Raw genomic sequence first — 14,051 nt, forward strand, 5'->3', positions numbered from 1 at the left:
CACATAGCTCTCTTTGTATCCATGCAAATTGAAATCTGAGGATCCAATGGAATAAGATTCTGATGCTTTTGCTACTGCTATTGCTGTGCATTAATAAACACTGCAGTCTTGTGTTTTCTGCCAGCATCCAAGAAATTTGCAAGTGGTGGGGGTTTTTAGCTGGCAAGTAGGATAAAATCTGAGACCTTTCACAGGTCTTGACATTTTCCATCATTTTTCTTTGTAGGAAACTCCCTTGGGTACATTTTGGTTTGCATTTTAAATATGGTAATTCAGTGCTTTCCAAATCTGCCTCAAAAATAAAGTTCCCCTAGAGTATATGTTATAGTAATAGTAACAAACTATCAGGCATCTACCAGAACATCAGATCCATAGGTCTGAATTGGGACAAGGGAATTTGTCTATTTAAACAGTGCTACAGGTAATTATTATCTATGGGAAAGTAATGTACCTAAAACAAGTGTCACCACTCCAGGTAAATAGTAAACACAGTGTAAATGACTGCTTTTAATGGAGTCTTCAAGACATTTTTAAAAAATACTAACACTTTTCCCCACCTCACATCTGAAAAAGTTGAAAAATTTTCAAAGTGACCAAAAATTACTTTCATTGCTTATAAAGATCAGATTGGAGAACAATAGCTTTGGTCTATTGCTCAGGTGGGCCTGCCAATTAAGTCCCCAAATTAGATATATTTATCCATTTGATTTCAGGCAGAACTGAAGGACAGAGCTTCTTATGAGGAAAGCTGTCACTCAAGTGAGAATTGAAACAGAGGACTTTCAAAGTTTTATCATGAGTTTTGAGATAGAAAATTGAGAGTGATAGAAAAAATAGGTATCAAAGAGAATTATAAAGTATTTAGAGTAAGAAATGCAATAGTCTGGTCACATAGCCTATAGTGACTTGTCTTTCACTTTGATGAGTATTTAGGTTTTAACATTTCCTCTTAAGTCATGATCTTCTGACTCAGAGAGGTTAGGGGATTTGCTGATGATCACATGGTCAGTAAATGTTACAGCTAAAATTCAAAACTCCAACTCAAAAGCCCTCCTATATCACACGATAATAGTAAAGAGTTACAAATGATAGGCTGAAGGTTGGGAAAAGAGGCAGAAAATTGTTGCAATAATGGAGATAAGAAAGAATAGTGCGCATAGTAAGGTTGAGTGAATATCATCAAAATAAAACATTTTGATTCTACAGGGAGTTTGATTTTCATTCTTTTTTTTTATTTTGATTTATTGAAACTTCAGTGTATCTTAGCCCTATGGTACACACTGGGGTGAAAATACAATAAAACCTACATCTTAGATTGAAAGGTTTTATAATTTAGTGAGGGACACGAGCCAATATAAGGCTCCAATAAACTTAGTCACTGTAATCTTGGGATTGCACATTATGTGTACAACTAGAACTCCTAAGAGTGATCGATTATTAGAAATGAGAGAAAAGAAGTGGGGATCAGGAGAGGTTTTCCAGAAGTAGTTATCAGGGATTAACCCTCAATGCACAGATACTTTTCTAACACAGAAGTGATGTCTTTTAAACTTTAATATATAGGTAAAATATATAAAATCAGAAATGGAGCAAAATAAAATTTAACTCACATGGATCATCAAAAACCTCCCTCGCCCCATGATATTTATCATTAACATTTGGTATGGGTTTTGCCAAATTATTTTTCTATGCAGTAATGCACCTAAAGTGAGAATCATTAACATAAACATAGCATGACAATATCTATGGTTTCTTGGGTGCGGTTAGATGGCATACTCTCTTAACAGTGGATCAGGGTAACCCGAATAAACCTCAGGGACTTTGAATTTCCCACAAGCCATTAGTCATTATCCCATGGACACTGTCCCTAGGAGTTTCCATTCATTAATTTATTTAGTGAACTGACACTGAGCAACACTTTACCGGATTATCCCTTATTAGAACTGTGGGACTCAGATCTAATGGGGATAATCCAGTAAAGTAAGGGATAATCAGTCTAGTGATGGATAATTTAGTAATTCTAGTACCTGCAAGTGTACATTCCAGGAGATATTAGAGTTCTTAGCAAGGGATCAGTAGAAAGGTTTACCAACAATGCAAACTTCCCAGAACTGAATGTATAAAAATGGAAAAAGTCTGTGAGTACACTCTCCCAGCAATACAGTTTATAATGTGCATAGTTCTTCTTTTAGAAAGGGTTTTTCATTCACTCTTCCCATGATTCTTCACTTTCTCTTTCAAGTTTCAGCTCTAACACCTCTTCCTCCTTAGAAAGATTATCATCTTGTTCAAAGAAGCACTTTGAGTACCAAACAAATCACTCTATTGTGTCATTCTATTTATTTCCTTTAGAGGATTAATCATAATGTAAATGTGTTTATTTGTTTCATTATTCATTACTTGCCTACATCGCTTAAATACACACATCAAAGCAAGCACCTCATTGATCTTCTTCACAGCTACATTCCCAGCACTTAGAACTCACACATAATAATTAAAACATAATTTACTGAATAAACTAGTCTTGGTTTCAATGGTTGCGCCTAAATGTAAGATGGTACTTGTGTCATCTAAGATTCATTCAGATCAAGAAAATTGAAACCCTGAAGCCCAATAGCTTAAATAGTTACAAAACTGGATTATTTTACAAAGAGAATTTTAGAGGTAAGAAGGCATCAGAATGCACTGGCCAGCTCAACAACATGACAATGAAGCCAGGTTCATATTATGTTTCATTTTTGTCCTACTCAAGAGGTTGGCTCTTCCACAAGCCAGGTCATCTTGTGTTTGCAAGATGCTGCAACAATTCCAGGTTTTCTTCTCCACACATGAACACATATAGTGAAACAAGGAGAGTCATCTCTTACTGTGTGATTTCTATAATCCATTAGCAAACTTTTCTGGACGATACTTAGCAAGCTTCCCTGTATAGGCCCTTGTTCAAAACTCTGGGGCCTATCATCAAATAAACCAAACACAGAGCCATGATAATAGTTCACTCCAATGGTTTTAAAACTATTTGACTGTGACTCACAATAAAAAATATTGTTTTACATCAAGGCAAACATAGATACACCTAATTGTTTAAAGTAATAGTTTATGAAATTTTTCTTACCCTGGCCCTAATCTAAATGAAACACTCTGCTATTTCCTATTCTGTGTCATTTAAAAGAACAATGTGACCCAGAAATTTGACTTATTTTTTTCAAGTGGTTGGCATCTGCAGTTGGAATAACAGTCTTGGACCAATCAGGATCTATTTTTAAAGCCAGGTACCGAATCAAATGAAGGAAGAGTGGATGCTCAAAATAAATTGAGATCAGGGGAAAAGAGAATAATGGCTTTGACTTGGGCAAAGAGCATCTTCTACATGTTTTCTGAGTTATTTTCAATATATATACAATTCATTGGAGTTTTCTTATTACATTGTCATGAGTTTGTAGAACACAATTAACTGCACAAAAAATTCTAGCACATATAGCTACCAAAGACAATGCATAAAGAATCAAACACTTTTCTAGATCCATAGCCAAAGAAAAAGTACATAAAGATTTGTATTGTTCATTTTTGTTTGTGTATTTATTTACTTAAATAAACAAGTGACTTAGAAAAGGTCATTTGTAAATGATGGGCAAAGTACAACTTAAAAACCAGGCCAGCCTAAAATACCAAGTGCAATGTTCTCAGTTTCTTTGGAGGTATCATAAACTATCCCAGCTTTCCCAAGATTTCTCTGAAATCCTTCCAGCTGGCTCTCTTGCTGATGATGAAGTGCCTGTCCGACACTGATATTCGCTGTCCAAGGTATTCTTTCCAGAATGTTAAGGAATGGCCACCTTGCCACAAACTCAAGTCTTAATTAGCTCAACTAAGAATTTGCAGTCTCCTGTCATCTCTCAATCCTCTCTTGACTTTTACTTCTTGAATATATATCTCTATTTTCCAATTGTATTTTTTAAAATCTCATTATTTCTAAATCAACTGTAGACATTTTAATTCAATCACAGTATTATCTCTCTGTCCTGACCTAGAATCAAAATTGGATTTTTCAAGTACCTGAATGTGACTTTGTCAAGTTCCAACATTTTATTTAATTGTAATTATTTCTGTGAAAAATATCCTAAGCTGCATTACAGAACAACCTGCCCTAATAGAATGTACTAAGGATCTAAAATTTTTGTGGATGGTGTGAGGTGGTTATTAGGGAAATAATTCATTTCTCCATACTACGACAAGAGAGAAGGCTTTAGATGTGACAAACCTCAAAATGGAGGAAAAAAAATAAAATAAGAAGATGAGTGCAACACCCAGCACAAAAACAAAAACAAAAAAAACAAAACAAACAAACAAAAAAACCTGTTACTCAAGGAGTTAAAAATAGAAGGAAGGACAAAGAAACTACAGAGAGAAACGGAGGGGGTTGGCACTGTCACCAAGGAGAACTAGGACTTCAAATCTCTAACGCTCTGATTGTTCCCACTCTCCAGAGACAAGACATGTACATCTATCTGTAAATGTACAGGTAGTGTGTCATGTGTGAAATGTTCTAATAGTTTTTGTTTGTTTGTTTTACTTTTAATATGCTTGCACTCTGTGTTGTAAGATGGGTAAGCTGAAGCATAGCATATCAAAACGGTAATGTCCTAAAGCCAGGGGCAGAATTGAAATTCAAATGTGTCCTTTCTCCAAACCTAGTTTCTGTGACCTCTTATGTTCCCTTTGAATCAAGCCTAAGAATAGTCTGGACACCATGGAGAATACCCTCTCTGCCCACGTGTTAATCAGGGCAGGATAAAGCCAGGCTCACCTTGAAAAGAATGTGGCACTGCCCAGGCAGTCAGGGTCATTCGGTAGGATAATTTTTCTCTTCCTCCCTCCATGGCCTTTCCTCCCTGGCCATCACTCTATCATCGCTCTGCACTGCACAGAGCAGCTATGCTCAGAGTGGCCATTGGCCTTAACATTTGAAGCCATGGCTGCATTGCAGGATCTTCTAATCAGCCTAATGTTTCCTAAAGTATCATGCTTTCTCTCTCTTCCTCTTAAGGTTACAGAAGGCATCGTTGTGTCACCTGCTTTCGAGGGAGATAAAGCCTGATGAGCTGTGTAACAATCTTTATCAGATCTCAAGAAAATTGATTTGCCAGGCAGTCAGTGATAGGCTGCCCAATTTTCCAGAAAAGACAAACAGGGATTTATTCTAGGAGAGCTGGCCCTGGGGACAAGGGGACATGGCCATCTTTCTTCTGACAAGAGGAAAACGTAAAACTCAAGTTGCTGGTGCTACAGAATGAGGGTGATAGACAGTGGTAAATATAGATGGATGATAAAATAGTTCATACTTAGGATTATAGTAAATAATATAAAAATAGGAACAGAAATAGACCAAATAGAAGATTCATACGTCTGTGGTGCCAAATCTCCATCATAGTGTATGGAGGAGAGCACAGTATCCAATACACATTTTCAGGAAAAGAATTGCAAATTCTCAAATTACAAAATGTGTCTTGTATAATAATATATCATGCATAATTGAAAAAAAAATTTGGACTGAGATGAGAAAACATGCATTTTTACATGGGCTTTGCCACTAGTGAGCTCTCTGGCTTTGGCAAATCATTATCTCTCTTAGTCCTTTAGCATCTTTGCTACAAAATGTGAAAGGAGGATTCTCAGTAGATGATCCAAAAGGTCCCTTTCAGCTTTGAAATTCTTTATTGGTTCCTTACCCCATCAAGGGTCACCATGTGAGAATACAAAAAGGGTCATATTTATACCTACACACAGGGGACACATATGTTTACCAGCCCTTGACTACAGAATGGCAGGCCTTCAGGACCTACATGACTTCCTTCAAGGTCAGACTCAACTGTTTCTGGGTAAGATGGTACAACAAATACTGGTGAGGCTTTCCTCAGATCCCCTGAAGTCCCCCTTACTGTGCTGAGCTGCTTTGCCTAATTATTGAGTGCCAGGAGACCCTGAGGCAAGGGTGAACTTGACAAACATGAGAGGGGGGACTCAGAGCCCAGCTCTCCTCCCTGGCAGCAGCACAAACTCTTAGATATAGGGCACTCTGTGAAGGTCATTGTCTGAGAGCTCACCCTTGCCAGTTCTGCTTCTCCCTTTCCCTGGGGTGTTTCACATATGCTTAGGGGAAAGCCCCATTTTGCTCTTCTAAGCTGGTGTTCTTACGGACATCCATGGCCTGCCCACCACCTGAGGGTTATGCCTTGCTAAGATGTGGAGGAGGTGGCCTCCTCCTTATCACTGCTCCTCTGCCAGGCATGATATTTCCCAGGATATCCCCAATCTGCAAATATGAAAGATGCCAAGAGACCCGGTCTCTTCTTAAGTCTTCTCTGCACCATGTGAATCCCTGCGCATTCTTGTCAGAAGTGGGGAAATGTGTCTCTCTCCAACCATGCTGGGCTTTGAATTGAGGCCCCAGAGTTGAGCTGCTGATGCTCTTTGTTTTCTAAAGTTTATGGTGCAAATTGGATTTTCTTCTTTACTACGATTCTTTTAGTAGTTAAGCTTAGTCCCTAACATGTGGAAGATTAAAAAAATAAAATAAAATAAAAACCATATCATTCTGGTTTCTCCATTTCCCCATCATTTCTCTGCATGTCAAGATTCGCCAGCAGATTCCTAGAGGAAAACTGCCGTCATGATTAGCCTAAATTCTTGCTGCTCACATCTAGAATCATGCATTGGATATAGATAGATCCAAACTCTAAATCTAGTACCGCACGATCTAAGTCTTTCTTATCTTCAAGCCAACCAGCTTAATAAAATTGGTCCCACCCAAACAAAGGAGTGCAGAAATTTTCTCATTTATGAAAGTTACTTTTTAAAAAAATCCACTAATAGAAAGTAATTAGTAACTAATTTGTTCTCATGGACCATAACTAAAATTCCCATCCAGGTGTCCCTTTTTTATTATCTTCTTCAAGAATCTTAAAGTAATAATATTGGTTAATTTTTATTCTATTTGATAATCACCAACAAATGTGTCATTTAATCATTCTTGGAGAAAGGAGACTTGAAATAATCTGGTAGCAAAATCATATAGATCGTCTTATTTGTGCTGGGTTTCCTCAGGCCTACTTAGGCACAGTGGAAGGCATTTAGTGGAGCAAAAAATAAATTACAAATAACATCATTAACACATAATATCAGAGTTCCAGCTGTGCCACAGCGGAAATGAATCTGACTAATATCCATGAGGATATGCGTTTGATCCCTGGACTCACTCAGTGCTGTGAGCTGTGGTGTAGGTCACAGACACGGCTTGGATCTCATGTTGCTATGGCTGTGATGTCGGCTGGCAGCTATAGCTCGGATTCAACCCCTAGCCTAGGAACTTCCATCTACCTCCCTAAAAAACAAAAACAAAAACAAAATCATGCAACATGCCTCATGCACTGAAGACATGACTTAAATCACCACACTTATCCCCACGTTTAAACAGGCTAACGTACATTGGAATCGAAGAATAATCACATCCGCCTCTTGTCTTTATGGGCAATACATCCATCATATAAGATTAGCTTCCTTATTTAAGTCAATACTATCTTAACAATTGTTTCCTCTCATCCATCGTTTTGTCTCTCTGCATCTAAAATAATTATATCTATGTCTGTCAAAGTTTATTAACTAGACAGTGGAATAGAAAACACGTTTTATTTCTACTACTTCCATTGACTCCTGGGAGAATTTGATTAGACAATTCATCCGTAGGAACCAGTCACATTTTTTATGCTCCATCCTGCATAGGACCTGGTTTTGGGTATTCTGATAAAAGAAGGTTTCTGAGTGAGACATGGTTTCTGTTTGAGTCAAATTTATAACGTAAGAAAGCAACATAGAGACAGACAGAACGAGCCTTGTTCAAGCACACTTTTAAAACACATTCTTCATCTGGCTTTTATAAAATTTCCCTTTGGTTATAACTTTTAAGGAAGACTTTTAAGGAGGTGAAAAAAAAAACTTGGCAAGACCAAGATTAAATCAAAATGTCCCAAATAATATGACCAAAGTAACTTTAGAAAAGTAGTTCTTAAACTTTTGAGGGGTCATCTATCCCAGAAAAGTGTGTGGGCGTGTAAGCACTGAAATTTTGTGGAAAATGTTAAAGAATTCAAAACCTTTGAAGCTCCTTTTTGTACTCCAAGTTAAGAGCCTCAAATTTAGGGTTTTCCAGAGACAGTTTATAAAATGTCCAAATCTTGCTAAAATAGAGCAATGTTACCCAAATTATATGGTCTCCCCCTTCCCTTTTTCTCTTTACATCTCTGTCTCCCTAAACAAATTCCCTCTCCTTTCCCTGTCTCTCTGTCTCTCTCTCCTTTTCTGTCTCTCTCTGTCTCTGTCTCCCTCTCTGTCTCTCTCCATCTCTCTCTCTCTTTCTCTCTTTCTCTCTCTCTGTCTCCATCTTTCTCTTTCTCTTTCTGTCTCTGTCTCTCTGCATACACCACCCCCAACATTTTTGGTCTTCTGTGAGTCAGTTAAAAACACTAAAAAACACATTCTTTCTCTCTCTAGCTCCTACACGTCACAAGAGCTTTATAGTGAGAAAAATAAAAGCAAGACCTTCTCAAAGCTTTTCCTTTCTCCTCTCTCTCCTGACAATGTGTTGATGTTGGACTTAGTAAGATCCCCAACTCTAATCCATATCGTATTATCTTCTCTCTTAACCTACGCCAGAGGCTACACCACCTGGGATAAAGTGAGTATCACTCTGAGATATAACTGCATCTGATTTGGGCCTTTAGACATTGCTGAATATGCGAAGGCTCTCCAAGGGGGGTGTGTCTCATCTCAGTTTTTGAAACCATGCTTCGGTATCCCTGTATTATTTAGAGTAACGTTAGCTGCCGCAACAAAAAAACTGGAAGCCTCAACATTTTAGCGACTTAACCCATAGAAAGCTCACTTCATGTCCGGAATAGATGTTCTCTTCACAGTAGCGGTAGAGCAAGTGTTTCTATTCTCTGTGAGAGAGGCAGCATTGCGATTTCTACTCTTGCAGGGAACCAGCTTGGCAGCTACAGAGAGAGGGTAGACACGGCACAGTGCCCTCCAGGCTCATCATTCCCACACCTGCCTCAGGGGCAGAAACTGGTCGCATGGCCCCACACAGGAGAGAAGGGATGGAGGTGGGGCTGGACAATGTTGTCTTTGTCTTGGCAGGTGCTTCCAGCAACAGCCCTGCCCTGGAGGAGATGCTCATGGATTTTGCTGGGCCACCAGCCTTCTTTGCCTTTGCACCTTTTGATAAGTGGAGGGTTTCTCATTCTGCACTGCTTGAGAATCACTAATTTATCCCTGTGAGGAAAAAATTCCCCAAACTTAGCAGCTTTAAATAGGAAATCCTTCCTATCTCTGTTTCTGTGGATAGGGGCATGGGTGTTGCTTCATAGGATACCTATGTTTCCTTCTTGTCATTTTATATAGAGTCTCCAAAAGTTAAAAATACCTAAACAGAGAGCTCCCACTGTGGCTCAGCAGGTTAAGGAACTGACATAGCCTCCAGTGAGGAGGCAGATTTGATCTTTGGCCTTACTCAGTGGGTTGAGTATCTGGCTTTGCTGTGAGCTGCGGTGTAGACTGCAGATGCAGCTCAGATCATGCATTTCTGTGGCTGTGGTGTAAGCCAGAAGCTACAGCTCTGATTCGATCCCTAGCCTGGGAACTTCCATATGCTGCAGGTATGGCCATAAAATAAAGAAAATAAATAAATAAATAAATAAAAATACCTAAACAACTCTCTCTGGATTTGCTTTGGTAGCAGGAATGTAAAAAGATGGCTCTATGTAGAATTTCTATTACAAACAGAGCAGTGAATGAGAATGCCTGTAGGAGGTAGTAGATGGTCAGGCAGCCAGTCTTAGGGGGCTTTTGGCTGGGGCCTCTTGTCACTCTCCTGAGAACCACAGTCTATTGCGTTTGTGTTTGTTTGCATGTTTTTCTCTGTATTGCTTTTTTTTTAACTTCAACAATGAAAAGTTCAAGATTATCAGCTTCCAAACCAGAGTGTTAAATTTGATATAATTGATGAACCTACATACATACCACATAACCACCCAAAGGCCATAGTTTACATCACAGTTCACTGTTGGCTTTGTCCATTCTGTTGGTTTTTACAAATGTATGATGATGTGTATCCACCATGATGGCATCATATGGTTAGTCCCTAAAAATCCCCTGTCCTCTGCCTATTAATCTTTCCCTCCCCCAAATCCTGGAAGCCCCTTGTCTTTTTAATGAGATCATAGTCTTATCTTTTCTAGAATGTTACATAGATGGAATCATGCAGTCTGTAACCTTTTCAGATAAACTTATACAACTGGCAATATGCACGGTTTCCTCCATATCTTTTCATGGTTTAATAGCTCATTTTATTTTTAGCACTGAATAATATTCCATTGTACATATGCCCCACTGTTTACATCTCTACTCACCTTCTTTGTTGTTTCCAAGTTTTGGCAATTGTGAATAAGGCTGCTATAAACATCCCTGTGCAAGTTTTTGTGTGAACACAGGTTTTCAGTTCATTTGGTAAATACCAAAAAGAACAATTGCTAGATCATATAGTAACAGTTTAGATTTATAAGAAACTGCCAAATTATCTCCATCGCCATTTTGCATTCCCACCAGCAATGAATGAAAGTTACAATTCTCTACATGCTCACCAGCATTTGGTGTTGTCAGTATTTTGGATTTTGGCTATTATAAAAGGTTTGTAGCTCTGTTTCACTGCTTTTTGAATTTTCACTTCCCCAATTGTATATGATGTGGAAGGAACATTTTTAATATGCTTATTTGCTATCTAATTACCTTCTTTGATGACGTCTATTAAAGCTTTTGGTCCATTTTTTAATCGTTTTAATTTTCTTTCTTGTTGAATTTTAAGAATTCTTTGTATATGTATATCAGTCCTTTACCAGATATGACTTTTGTAAATATTTTCCCCAAATCTGTGTTTTGCCCTTTCATTCTCTCGAGATCATTTTTACAGAGCAGAGTTTTTAATTTAATTTATTTTAATTTTTATTTAGGGTATGGACATGGTCATAGTAAAAATATGGAATCCTTCACAAATTTACATGTTATCTTTGGGCAGGGGCCATGCTAAGCTTCTCTGCATCATTCATTCCAATTTTAGTATATGTGCTGCTGAAGTGAGTGCCACAGTTTTTAATTGTAACGAAGTCCAGTTTATCCACTATCTTTTTCATGGATCCTGCCCTTGGCGCTGTATCTAAAAATTCGTCACCATACCCAAGGTCATCTAGGTTTTCTCTTAAGTATCTTCAAAGAGTTTTATAATTTTGCTTTTTAAATTTAAGTTTGTGATCCCTTTTTGAGTTACTTTTTATGAAAGGTGTAAAATCTCTGTCTAGCTTCATTTTTTTGCATGTGAATATCTAGTTCCAACACAATTTGTTGCTTAGAAATCTTTTTTACTTTGATTCTTTCCCTAATTTGTAATCTTTGCATTTCTCTCTAAAAAAGCAATCATTCATTCTTCAAAACAATCCAGAGATTAGAATTATATCCAGTCTTATTCAAGAAACTAAGGTGGGTTACCTCCTTGCCCCCTCACAACTACTTAAGTCTACAGATGGGTTTATTTCAATGACACCTGCAGAGTTAACTTAACCTTAGCTTGTGGAACTTCATTAAGCCTTTAGGATTCAGAACTAGCAAGAACCTGCATGTTTAGCTGGACCACACCTAATAAACTCCTTTTTAGATGATCTAGGTCTTCTTTTCATCCTGATTATAGTAAGTGAGCTCTTGCTTTATTCTTGGTGGCTGTGTGTCAGGGTTCAGCAACCACACATAATTTTCCAGAACTAAGTTTCTTCCAGTTGCTTTGGTTCTCAGCTCTGGTTACCCATCTGCCTTCCCAGATCTTTCAGGTGATACAGCCACGTGCACCTCATCCCTGGGCTTCACACTTAGAGTCCTACTGCTTGTTGTCAGAGTCCCCTCTTGTCCTCTCTATTGCGCCTGGATCTTTCATGATCATCTCTCTTGTCTAAATGGGTCTGTCTTATCTCTAGATCCTGATCATCCTCCTTTGTCTATCCTGCTGAAGCCTAAACCTTTGTTCACTTCATTTCCTTAGGTCTAGCTTTCCCATTTTTCTCAGACAATTAGACTATTTTGAATTTACAGTACTGAAGATTACTGTATGCCTCCAGAAGGAAGAGAAACAAAGAATTCATTCATTAGATCCTTAATGCAGTTGGTTTTGCCCTGTTTTGACGTGTGTGTCCAAATCCCAATTCTAACACCCAACAGATACTGTTACTTGTCAACCAGAATCTTTTCTTCTAGGAGTTCCTGTCATGGCTCAGTGGTTAACCAATCCGACTAGGAACCATGAGGTTGTGGGTTCGATCCCTGGCCTTGCTTAGTGGTTAAGGATCCGGCTTTCCTGTGAGTTGTGGTGTAGGTCGCAGACATGGCTCGGATCTAGTGTTGCTGTGGTTCTGGCGTAGGCCAGCGGCTACAGCTCCGATTCGACCCCTAGCCTGGGAACCTCCATATGCCACAGGAGCAGCCCTAGAAAAGGCAAAAAAAAAAAGACAAAAAAAAAGAGGCTTTTCTTCTAGAGTTATAGGCGCTATCTGGGTGAACAGCCACTCAGGCATACCACATCCTCCTGTTTTTTGGTAGTTGGGTATAGCCATGTCACTAAGTTCCCATCAGTGGAGTGTGAACAGAAGCCAAACATGGAAATTCTGCCTCATTTGCTTAGAAAATACTTGCTCTGGACCTGCTCCTCACATTTTCTACTGCTAGCTGAAAATGAGAATGAGAAGACTCCTTTGAATGCTACACTCTGAGGATGTCAGAGCTGCCTCCTCTTTCGGGGATGACTTCTGGAAACAAGAAGACCTTACTGCCTTGTGCCACAGAAAACACAAAATAAACTTCTGTTTTGTGCAGTCATTGTCTTTGGGGTCTCTTCATTGCATCAATGCAGACTTCATTCTAGTGAATACAACATAATTGCTAGAAATCTGCTGTTTAATCATTTACAATAACAGACACAAAGTTTCAATTTCTAGGTTCTTCTACATGTCTATAAATAGTTGATTAAAGGATAAATGCAATTTAAACAGAAAATAACTAAAATAGTGTGTATTGCAGAAATTAGTCAAACTTCTGTTTTGCTACTTGCCTCATTTTACTGCTCTTTTCCTAGGAGATGGGGGAAGGGAATTAAGGAGACCTTGGGTGACATCTATGCTCCATCAGCCAGGCAAATAATGGACTACTGTTGATTTGATTTTTCTAGATGTAAAAATGATTGATTTCCTCTCAATTGGCAAGACTGATTATATGCTGATTTGAGAACCCAATAATTTGTTAAAGAATCTGATTGATATATTGTGGTCTTCTGGGGTGATGTGTATATAATGTTCACAAAAATCACTTGTATTTCTTTAGGGACCAGATATTGGACAAAAATAAAGAAGCAAGAGTAAAAAGAGGCAAATGTCTAGGGCACATGTAATCCAGGGCAATAGCCACCTTAAAGGTTTAATTAATTTCTGAAAATGAGACTCATAGTAAAAGTATAAGAAGCATCTGTGTTAATGGTTTCCAAATGGTAAGGCTACAGGCTGCCCTGAGAAACTGATGAAACTATGGAACTCTTAGAAAATCCACAAAAGTAATTAGTTTTGCAATGTGAGATGGTTCACAAATATCCATCAGCCCAGGCACTTCTAGAAATCACAGATTAAGGATATATCTTTATAGGAAAAAAAATTCAGAATGAATACCTTTCTTCCATCCTCAAATAGCTATATTAAAATAATATTTACTCTTTACTTATTTTCCAGGAAAACATGGGCTCAATGTTGAGAGATTTGAAAAAATACACAGGTCCCTGTCATTGAGTAGTTGACAGTCCAGGGAAGAAAACAGACCTGACAACCAATATTTACAATGAAATGTGATGCAAAGGATGTGTCGGTAACATGCAGAGAAGGCAGAGGAAAGATAAAATCTCCACCTAGATCAGC

General features: G+C 38.2%; 1 non-coding gene across 1 annotated transcript; it reads right to left on the reverse strand.

The window, feature by feature from the left end:
* Window positions 1-11,083: 11,083 nt before the first annotated feature.
* LOC125123755 (U6 spliceosomal RNA) lies at window positions 11,084-11,194 on the reverse strand. Its single transcript, XR_007134140.1, has one exon. It is a non-coding gene; the product is annotated as a U6 spliceosomal RNA (small nuclear RNA).
* Between the last annotated feature and the right edge of the window lie 2,857 nt (window positions 11,195-14,051).

Source organism: Phacochoerus africanus, chromosome 3, assembly GCF_016906955.1.
Source record: "Phacochoerus africanus isolate WHEZ1 chromosome 3, ROS_Pafr_v1, whole genome shotgun sequence".
Taxonomy (NCBI): domain Eukaryota; kingdom Metazoa; phylum Chordata; class Mammalia; order Artiodactyla; family Suidae; genus Phacochoerus; species Phacochoerus africanus.